General features: G+C 40.2%; 1 pseudogene; it reads left to right on the forward strand.

Moving 5' to 3' along the window:
* The first annotated feature begins 9,026 nt into the window (after positions 1–9,026).
* LOC112484512 lies at positions 9,027–9,144 on the forward strand (annotated as a pseudogene).
* Positions 9,145–11,060: the final 1,916 nt, after the last annotated feature.

Raw genomic sequence — 11,060 nt, forward strand, 5'->3', positions numbered from 1 at the left:
TCTCTTTTTTTTTTGGTCTACACAGTAATAACCACTTAGAATGAGTTCTGATGGAAATAGTTCTAATCTTTTCAGTTTTTATTTTTTCAAATATCTGGGCCTTTTTTTATTCTAGAAAAAAATTTTTTTAGTTATTGCCTTTGTCTTGGCCTTCTTATCAGCCATGTGATCTGGCAGCTGAAGAAATATGGTCCATTGCTGTAGACTCGGATGCTTGTATAACAGGCTTTGGTCTCCATAATTAGTTTTAAGGGAAGAGTGTGTGACAGGGATTTGAAAGCTCTAATATAATTTTTCAAAGAAATAACATTGCTTAGACCTTACTTAGATTATGAAGAAGCAAGTCAATTGATCTTGAGAGGCAGGGCAAAGCCTCTAACCAAGCTCTGGAAAACCTCTAGATTTTTTTAATTCCAGGTTTATTATAGCAGAAGTGTCAGCTGCTATGGTGATGGATCCCATGTAATTAAAAAAGTACTCAAGATGGAATAGAATTTGGTTCTCTTCGGGAAAATTCTAAAACAAAAGATATATATGTATATATATGTGTATATATGTGTGTGTGTGTGTGTGTGTGTGTATGTGTATATATGTGTGCATGGGTCTATGTGTGTATGTCTGTATGTGTATATGGGTGCATGTGTGTGCATACGTGTATATGTAGAGAGAGAAGTAGATAAATCTGGAAAGAGAGCCACCTGTATTTCTGCAGCAGAGAAGGGAGCTCCCCAGGCATGGAGGTAGAGGATGCGTGTCAGGTTATAGTGTAGTATTGGGGAAGGGGGAAGAGGGAGCCTTCTTGTAAGGAGGATGCATATTCATGAATTACAGTTGTAATTAGACAGTAATAAAAATAGTCATGTCATCAGCAATAAACAGACAAGTGAAATTACAGTATTATATTTGATGATAAGAATCTTTCAGTCCCATGTTGGTATTTGAAGGTTCTAGGGCAAAGGGCTTGAGAAGGAGGTTGAAACTTCTAAAAATGTTGTTATTGTCCTTCCCGACACTTATTAGACATAGGTTCTTTTCTTTCTCTTATCCCTCCCCTTATTATTCCACTCTTTGTTTATGTGTATTCCCTGAGTTATGTGTATTTCATGTGGCTTGGTGCATTTTTGATGATCATGTCCCAGGATGGTCTGGTTATGGATTTAGATCAATCTAACCCCCTGATAGACACCTCCAACAGACACCAGGTTAGGCCCCCAGATCCACCATCTTCCTCTTCACTGTTGAGCCCTGTGGTTTTTAGAATAAAACTGAATGAAGTGACATGGCTGGCACAAGAAAAGAAGCCCTTGGAAAGCCAAGTAGTGAAATTGAAAAATGACACTTATCTTTTTTGGGGGGTGTAGTTTTCAAAGTTAAATTTTCTTTTATTTTAGCATTAAGGGTAAATATTTGAATGCCTTTACTAACGGCAACTGTCATCTATCACGGGTACCATATACGTCACAAATTTTGGAAAGCTTTGGTTCAGCATTATAACTTTTTTCCCCTTCAGTGCTGTAGTTGCTGAAGTCATTTAGGGGCAGGCAGCCCAGAGTACTTCTTTTTATATTAATAAAGGTCCATTATTGCTACCAAGATGAGACTTTTTTTAAGTCAGAAAGCACATGTTTGGAATCCTGTTCTTCCACGTTCTTTGGGAAATCATTTTATCATTTCAATAACAACGGGAACAGTAATTTTGCTTGACAGCCTTAAGTCTTTCTCGTCACAAAGAAAACCCTTTGGTGACCACAGGCATCCCTCCATCCTGCTCTTCACCTCCAATTCTCTCCTCTCCACTCTCCTCAGCTTTACTCAGTCTGTATTCCTCCAGTCTGGATTCCTCCTTCACCTGAACTTATAGCCATACTCGTATGTTGGTGTCAAATAAATTACTCAACTGCCTTGGCCACTAGGTCATGCCGTGGCTACCTTTAATGGCTCTTTTTCCCTCCTGATCTCTGCTGCATGGCACCACTGACCATTCCTGACCCGGTGCTCCCTTCCCCTAGCCTCTGTGACCACACAACCTCCTATTTCACCCTCACCTTTCTGGCCACTCTGCCTTGGATTCTTTTGTGGGTTCCTCTTCCTGTGGCCATCCCTTAAATGGGGACAACCATCAGGATCCTAAGTGAGGCATCCCGGACAGGTGCATTTGAGTGTCTCTTTTAGGCTTTAATGCGTCTAAGGTACAAACTCCTCCCCTTCTCCCCAGCTTCCCGAACCTATTGCTCCTCAAGGTATTTGTATCCCCCCTGAATAGTACCTACAGTCGCCAAGACCAGAAACCTGAGAGGTAGCACGGCCTCTTACTTTTCCCTCATTTCCTACACTGAATCTTTCACCAAGTCTTGACCTGTCTGCCTCCTAAGTATCTCTGGAATCCTCCAGTTTTCTACACTCAGTCCTTGGCCTGCATTCCTGCTGTCAACTAGAATACCCTGCCTCTTTCCGCCCTCTCAGATCCATTCTCTCATGAAGCCAGAGGGACCTTCCTAAAATACAAGTTGTTGGGTTGTTGCTCTGCCACTTTACACCTTTCTCTGCCTCCTCATATTCCCTCTAGAGAAATCCTGAGGATAAAGCCTGCTTCTTAAATGTGGCTTTCAAGACCCAGCCCCTGCCTGCACCTGCGTCTTTCACCATTCCTCTTCCCCCTCTCTCTAAACTAGCTGAACGGACTGGAATTCTCAGCCATAGTCCTGTCTGCCTGCTGGTCTTTCTGCCTAGAATTTTCTTTCCTTTGTCCTCACCCGTGCCTGATTGTCCTCAGATCTCTGCTTTCTCTGTAACTACCATTGAGAAACCCTCCTTGACCCTCAAACAGAGTGAGATGTGTCTTCCGCAGGGCTTCCATAGGAGCCTGTGTTTTCACTTGCTATGTAAGTACCTGCAATGCTTGGCACATAGTATGTGCTTCACAAATGTTCAACAAAGAAAAGGAAAAAGAGGAGGATTCATAGTGTGTAAATTTTAAAGCATTCATTCATTTTGGTTCTTAACAAAACAGCCTACTGAACAAACAAACAAGCAAACAAACAAACCAACCAGTTACCCTGAATCACAAGGTAACTCAGTTATATTTTTGAGGGTAAAAAGTGTCGACTTTCTTTTACACAATCATCAGACCTTTTGGTCAGTAGTTTTCTGACTTGTCATCTTTGCCAAATTTTCCTCTGATAATGCTCTGTCATCTGTTCTGTTACCGCTGCTCAGGTACTAGAAGAAAGTATTAAAAGAAATAAGAAATGAGTTTCAACATATGTACATAGATTTCCATTTACGGAGTAAATTCAATGTTTAAAAATCTGCTGTTTCTGGGAGGTCTTGTTTTCTTTTTAAAAAAAATCTTTTGAACTTCAAATAGAGACCCTCAACTGAAGCTCTCTCTGGCTATTTTTAGCCTTCGCTTTCGCTATTTTTTAAATGCAATGCATGATCTATACATCCATTGAGCAGCCAGTCTTCCTCTTTGGGAAGTAATAATTCTAGTGAGTCAGGGGAATGGTTGAGAGGATAAAATGGACATTTCAGGTTGAGGTTTGATGAATCAGCCATCCCAGCCTGAAGCTGGAAAGATTACCAGCTACATATTTCACATTTTCTTCTCCAAGTTGACCATTAAGAAAGGCATATATATTATACAAGCAGAGGTTTTTAACAGCATGTGAATCAGCTTGTGACAATTCTGACAATTCTTTTTCCTTTAATCCCATGAAACAAAAGAGAATGAGACATGATTTTTATCTGCAGAAGTAAAGGGAAAGGGGCTAAGTTCTGTAGCTTTCTGCTGATGCATTTATGCATTTGAGAAAACACCACTTTGGACCTTGGGGCTGGGGGGTGTCCTCCAGAGGTGATGTCAGCATGCAGGGGGAGTCAGGCAGCTTGTCAGATTGTGCCTCCTGGGTTTTAGTCCTATGATGGGGGTCAGGTCACCTTTTCTTCAGATCTCCAACACCTCTGGCTCTGATTCAATTCAATGAAACTGCAAGAGAATAAAACCAGAAGAGAACACTTACTCACATTCTCCATTCTGTGAGATAAAAGCGCTCCAGATATGAAGAGATGAATGAGTAATGAAGTAGGATTAGAACATGCAGGGGGACGTGGGGCCCTCAGAGATTCTCATCTTGGAGGATGCTCAGGAGGAAGTTTCTTATTTCTACAGTAGGGCATTTTTTGTTGCAATGAACCACATCTCTGAGGTGGGCTTTCTCTGCATAGGAGAGACCTAACAAAGCCCAGGGTTGGAAAATGCTGGGATAGGAGCAGAATGAGTCAGATAGTGTAGGGCAGGGACCAGTATTCGGGACCAGTACCAGTCCGTGGCCTGTTAGGAACCCAGCCTCACAGCAGGAGGTGAGTGGCAGGCAATCAAGCAAAGCTTCATTTGTATTTGCAGCCGCTCCCCAGCGCTAGCATCACCACCTCAGATCATCGGGCATTAGATTCTCATAGGAGCATTGGTCCCTGGTGCCGAAAGATTGGAGACTGCTGGTGTAGGGAGACTCGCAGGTCTTCAGGGCTGCCTGTACCCTCCCAGGATGAGTCAGGTGACACTGGGTACAGAGGTCAAATCTACAAGGCTGGATTCCACCTAGAACTGCTGGAAGTTTCTTCCCCATGCGTGATGTGACCCAATTAACCTAAAAATTTTGAATCATTGTTAAAAAGTAGAGTTCATAGGTAAACGATGGATACCACTGATGTTAGTGTATATATTATATATAAAGAGAGACAAGATCTGAAATAATTTGATGAAAAGTTTACCTCTGGGGATAGTCCTTGGGTAATTTTAATTTTCTTCTTTTTGCTTGTCTGCATCTTCTACTTTTTTCCGCAAAGATTATGTGTTACTTATACACTAAAAAAAAAAAACAAACAAACAAACCTCGCTAATAACAGGGTTTGTTTTTGTTTGTCCGTTTAAGAAAAGAAAGTATTGGAGAAAGGATTGAGGAATGGAGAACCCATTAGGAGGTTATGGAAATAGTCCAGGTGAGGAGTGACAGGGATGCAGAAGGAGGGCAGGAGGCAAGTGAGTTTTAAAGTGGAATCCAGAGTGCTAGGAGACAGGAAGGGGGAGGGAGGGGCAGCAGGGAAGGCGTTAGTGATGGCTCAATGGCCTTGTGTCAGTAACTGGAGCAGAGAAGGATGGGGGGGAGGGAAGAGGAGGAAGGGAGAGAGAGTGCCCAGCAGGCAAGAGGAAGTGGGGACATGGGGGACACAGGCATACATTCCAGCACACAGTGGGGACCTCAGGTGGAGTTTGAGGGCATTTCCTTACTGAAAGGCAATATGGTAAATAAGTACATAGATGAACCTGGGAGCCAGACCACCTGGTGTTTCAGCTCCACTCTCTTACTACTGACCTTAAACAAGTTGCTTGACCTCCATTGTGTTACAGTTTCTCCATCTGTATATGAGGATAATAATAATATCTATCTCATAAGGTTATTACGAACATTAAATGAGTTAATATTTGTAAAGTGGTTAGCACAGTGTCCGATATTAGTAAGCTCTATATAATGACTGATAAATAAAAATAGAAATAAGAATTTGAGCCCCTTGAGGACTTGGAATGTACGTTTTAATTGGTCTCTCTCTAGGTGCCTCACATAATGCTAGGCAGGTATATTGTAAACACTGTACATAAAGTCATTTCAGGTTCCAAATAACCAAGTTTACAAAGAACTTTTGGTGCACAACTATTTCATCCGATGGGGACTGCCTGCATGTTCAGAAATTCCAAGAACTGCAGTGTCTGGTACCTACATATGATGGATGATGTGAGAAAGTATCAATTAAACAAATAGGGCTTTAACACATTGTTGATAAGTATCTGGCAGTGTGTTACTGTGGTGGGGGAAGCACTGCTTAAAATTCTGAAAATGTATAAAGCAACTTAGTTTTGGATCTTGAGCCAAAATTGATAAGATCTAAGGCACAGGGACTACATTTTGTAAGGCATGTTTTCCAAAAGGCCCTTTCAGCTGTCATGTCCCGGCTGGAGTGTTAAGGCAGCCCTCTGAGGCGGGAAACGGGAAGATTCAGGCACAGTATTTTTAGAATACATTGTTCTCTGAATTCTAGAAACAGCCAACCTAGATGAAAATGTGATTTCAGATACACTCTTCCACTCTTTGTGCTACTTTAAGATTGGTATCTAGAAATAGAAAACAAAGTGTGTTTTCTTTTTCTGGTAATTAAATTTCTTGTTGTTTCACCCAGAAGTGGGGAGTGATTGTGTATTTTGGGCTACTACAGTTGGTAAAACATCATCTTTAAGGCAACAGGCCATGGGCATCATGGAAGGGAAGGGTGATATCAGTGTGAGAGCTTTCTGGTTGAGGTCATACTACGCAATTAATAAAAGCAGCTAACAGTAATTGAGCTTTTACTGTGTGGCTTAATGTATATTTTCTCCTTTAATCCTTTCAACAACGCTGAGAAATTGCTACTATCACTGTCCCCATTTTACACATGAAAAAATGAAGCTGAAACAGGTGAAGAAATTTGATCAAGGCTGTAACTCTATATTGCTAGAATGAATCCAGAGACTATCACTAAACCATTTTATTATGTACATATGAAAAAAAAAAAAAAACCTCGACTGTGTGTTATTTTTGTTTTAAATAAACCAGACTGCTAGCTTCTCATGCAAACTTGTAAAGAGTTACATAAGTTTCTGGTGAAAGACCTCCTGATTTTGTAGGTACAGGACAGTTAGGTGCTATTTTGTAACCCCCAGGAACATGCAGAACGAAGTAACTTCACAAAAGGCTGGCTCCCATGTCTGCAGGAGATGAATGAGGCTTGATTAAGATAAAAATAAAGCTCTTTTAGTGGTTTTACTAAATAAAGAACTGGATACCTGCTGATAATAATTAGAGTTCAGTTCAGCCTTTTAAAAAAGCCACCCCCACGTCAAATGTATTAAGATGTGTTAGTGGGAGAGTTGAATGGTGTTCTCTCCACTACCACCCCCAAATAACTTTTATTACATGATAACTAACCACAATAAACTACCTTTTGTTGAGCTCCTCCAATTTTTTCAGAAACGGTACCAGGCCCATTACCTATATTTTATTATTATTAAATTCTGAAAAAAGCCCTTACAGGAGAGAGTATCATTGCCATTGTATGTTTGGGGAAACTGAGTCTCTGAAAAATTAAGTGAATTGCCCAAAGCCACAGAGCTAGCAAATGGCACAGCTTAGACTTGACTCCTCAAATTTTTTTTATTGTAGAAATTCTCAAGCATACACAAAATTTGAGAGATCAGTGTAATGAAGCCCCTATATACTGGTTTACCCAGCTCTAATAGTTATCTATCGTTTACCTTTTTTTTTTTTTTTTTTACCTATTCTCTCATTCGCACATTCTTTATTTTTTGTCATCCTAAGGGAAATCCCAGGCAGCATATCATTTAATCCATAAATTAAACCTAAAGGTAGTTTAAATGTCACATTAGCATTTTTTGCTTCAAAGCTACTTCCTACTCAGCTCAAGTCTTGCTTTGCTCCACAACGAACTTTTCTCTAGTTCATGGTGCTTATCGTGATCATGATGTCTCTCTGAGATGTTGTTTCCTGTGCCTCATAAACTCCGAGGGGGCAGCAGCTGTGCTAACTTTCACTCCCACCCTCCCACCCCCTCGCTCTGCACTGAGTCAGTTGGTACAAGTACTGCTTATAAAATGAAGAGTAAATGCTCTTAAAGACCTCAACTTTTTAAAAATTGGAAGTTCACTATTTTCAAGCAATCCTAGGAAAACAAGAGAATCTTGGAAGGAAGAAATGAGAAAATGCTCCTTCAGAACCCCAACCTCACTGCTTCATCGTGAAAGCATCTTTCATGTATAGCACAGTTGGCCAGTAACTGCTTGGGAAACTGAATCGAAAGGACAAAATGAGGCTAAATTATGGTATGAATGTGCAAGTTTGATTCTTAGAATTATGCCTCAATTTGGGTAAGGTTGAGTTGGCTGTAGAGCAGAAGGAACTGCTGTTGTGGAATAAATTCTGGGGATTTGGGAAGTTACCCCCACCCCGAATTGAAATTCCTGGGAATCTGTCTATAGTTTATGACTTGGTGGAATAGTGGAAGCTTGGAATGTGGAATCAGAATATCTATGTTCCTCTCCCCTGTTTGCCTCTAATTCACTGTGTGTTCTTAGAGAGGTCATTTAAGCTCTCTGAGCCTCTGTTTCTTAATCTAGCTATTCAATAAATACAACTGAGTGCCTACTATGTGCTGAGCACTGGGCATCAAATAAGATGGCATATGTGAAAATAATTTGTAAATAGTTCTGCAATATTTATGGTGTTTTCCTTGTTAAAATTCAAGCGCCTTGGGAAAGGAACACTTTGAATAGTAATCTGTCCTTATGAATGATTCTTAGCTTTTTAGAGCTTTGACAGAGAGATGAAGAAGACAGTCTACGAAGCCCTGGGCTTACTAAAGATATATTTGGTTAGACTGGATACAAAGATGGGTGTTGTAAGAGGAAAGGTTGTGATGTTAGTCCTTGAGCAAGCTCTGTTCTAAAAGAGCACTGTATAATTTCTGGTGTACAGAAGAGTATTCAAAGCAGCAAAAACAGCAAATCCAGCAGCTTACACATACTTTGAACTCATTCACAATGATTTCCACAAATGTGTCCCTTTTGAATAAACAACACCTGGGCCTGGAATTTCTCTAGTCATTTTCACCCTAACAACTAAATCTTGTTTATTGTTGTTTGATCAACATAAGCCATAAGACCATTACCTGGTCTTTTAATTTAATCTCTACTTCCTCCAACCCCATTTTTTAATCTCTACATTTCTGTATAATTGTGCTTATGTTCTTGCACTTCTTTGAGATATGAAGGAAAGTAAAATATAGCAAATGAAAGGAATAAATAAAAGTCCCTTGGATTGGAGTGAAGAAAGAATTGTTATGAACCCAAGTGGGAATTTTAGGACTGTTAAACAGATTATGTGTTGTATTGTTAGCTATTAAACATTATTATGTAGTGGGTCTACAGCCATGCTACCCTGAACAAGCCCAATCCCATCTGATCTTGGAAGCTAAGCAGGGTCGGGCCTGGTTAGTACTTGGATGGAGACCACCTAGGAAGACCAGGTGCTATAGGCGTAAAATATAAAATTTAAAAAATAAGGGATTGTAAACTGACAAGGTCTTTGCAATCTGTGAGGTCAACCAAAGATTACCTCACTTAAAAAATAAAATTTAAAAAAAAAACATTATTATATAATGGACAGATTAGTGACCTTGGGAAAGCTGGATTCATTTTCACTAGTGCAAATTACAAGAACCAAGGCCACTAAAGTAACTCAGGGATCCTTAGAGAAGTGGAAAGTGGTGCTGCATTTTCATTTTACATCACAGTAGAAGTTTAGGGGCAGCTGCTACATGGCAAGAGCTATGCTGAGCACTGGGGAAATGAAGATGAATGAGATACAGTCATAGCCATTGAACAATAACAACTTCAGTGCAATGTGGTAAGTGTCCTACCATATGCCTTTATTTATTCACTCAGCAAACCTGGCCTTGGTGAGGCCTTGCCAAAGAGTTTAGCTCTGATTCTCCAGGCAGTGGAGGCCTTGGAAGACAGATATGGTCTGACTGGCATGGTTTTTCCAATGGTCGAGAACTGAGAGAGTGGCTTAATGGAATTGAGGCCTGGCAGCTGGTAAATCAATTTTGAAGTCATTTCTCCCAGGGAGATCATCTCCTTATAGAGTTCTACTATATGTTAAAATGTATGTTGTTCTATCTCACTGTGAACAAAAAAGGAAAAATCAATGAACAAAGAAACACAAAATATAGCACCAATTTTTAGAATAAAATATAGCACCAATTTTTGGAATAAGACTTATTTCAATTCAGACATCATCAAATAGAGCTGGTGCAGCCCAATACTGCTGTAGCTTTCTGGTGTCTTTTTAGTGGTGAGAGCTGGTGTTATATGATTTCCCTCTTGGTTCAGATAAAGGAATGTAGTCTATAAGGATAACATCTTAAATTCATTAAAAAGATTCCTTCTGAGGATGGGTCCAGTATTGGCCCCAGTGGTGGTCTAAGGAAACTTTCTCTAATCTTTAATGTCTTAAGTTTTTACAAGGAGAAAATATTCATGTGTTACTCATGTAATTAGAAGTTACTTTTCTAAAAGTCAGGTGTAGAGCACAAAGTCAGCCCACCTCACAAACAGCCATAGCCAAAAGTTGCAGTTATTTATAAGTCATTTCAACAATAAAGAAAAAGGATGAACTAAAAATACCACATCATCAAGAGGACTTATCCCCACAGAGATTTCTAAATCAGCTAGGGCTTTGATGACTGGCATTGTCTGATTAAGGTGCTTGCTCTGGAATTAGCTATGGCCACCCTAGAGAGAGTCCTGTGATGAGCCATGTTCAGGACAGGGGGATGAGAGAGCAGGTTGGCTTCCTTCCAGACGTCTGTGGTCTCCATCATTTCACCTTATGTAAGGTAATCTTCCAGGGCCAGATGGGTGTGTATAGTGGTGGGGGCAGAGGGGAGGTGACAAAGGGGTTATTTGAAGGAGAAGAGAGGGCTAAGAAAAGAAACTCTTTTTTTAAGGTAAAAGAATTGAGTTCTAGGCATCTGCTGGGAATCATTTAATGTCCAGGCTGATTAACTCAGTTGGGTACCAGTCTAATGAGACTGGTATGAACTCCATCCCTTGGTGGGCCAGATCACTTAATATTCTAGGAGACGTGGCATGAGAATTCTTGACTATTTTTCTAACTCTTTCAGTGTATGTAACTGATGCTAAATTAGCCATATCCTCGGCAATACAATCAAATACAATTTGCTAGTTGAATAATTTTTTTCCAATCTGCGTTAAAGTAAACACATATATAACTATTAAAAACATATATATATCCATATCCATCTTAATATGCCACATTCTACTAGTGTAGAATTCTACTTGGGGAAACATTGCCAGATGTGTGATGAGCTTTGCCTTGGGGAGGAACTGGGTTCAAATCTGTCCTCCACAATTAACTTAGTAGCCTGGG

The sequence above is a fragment of the Pteropus alecto genome, unplaced genomic scaffold, assembly GCF_000325575.1.
Source record: "Pteropus alecto unplaced genomic scaffold, ASM32557v1 scaffold75, whole genome shotgun sequence".
Taxonomy (NCBI): Eukaryota; Metazoa; Chordata; class Mammalia; order Chiroptera; family Pteropodidae; genus Pteropus; species Pteropus alecto.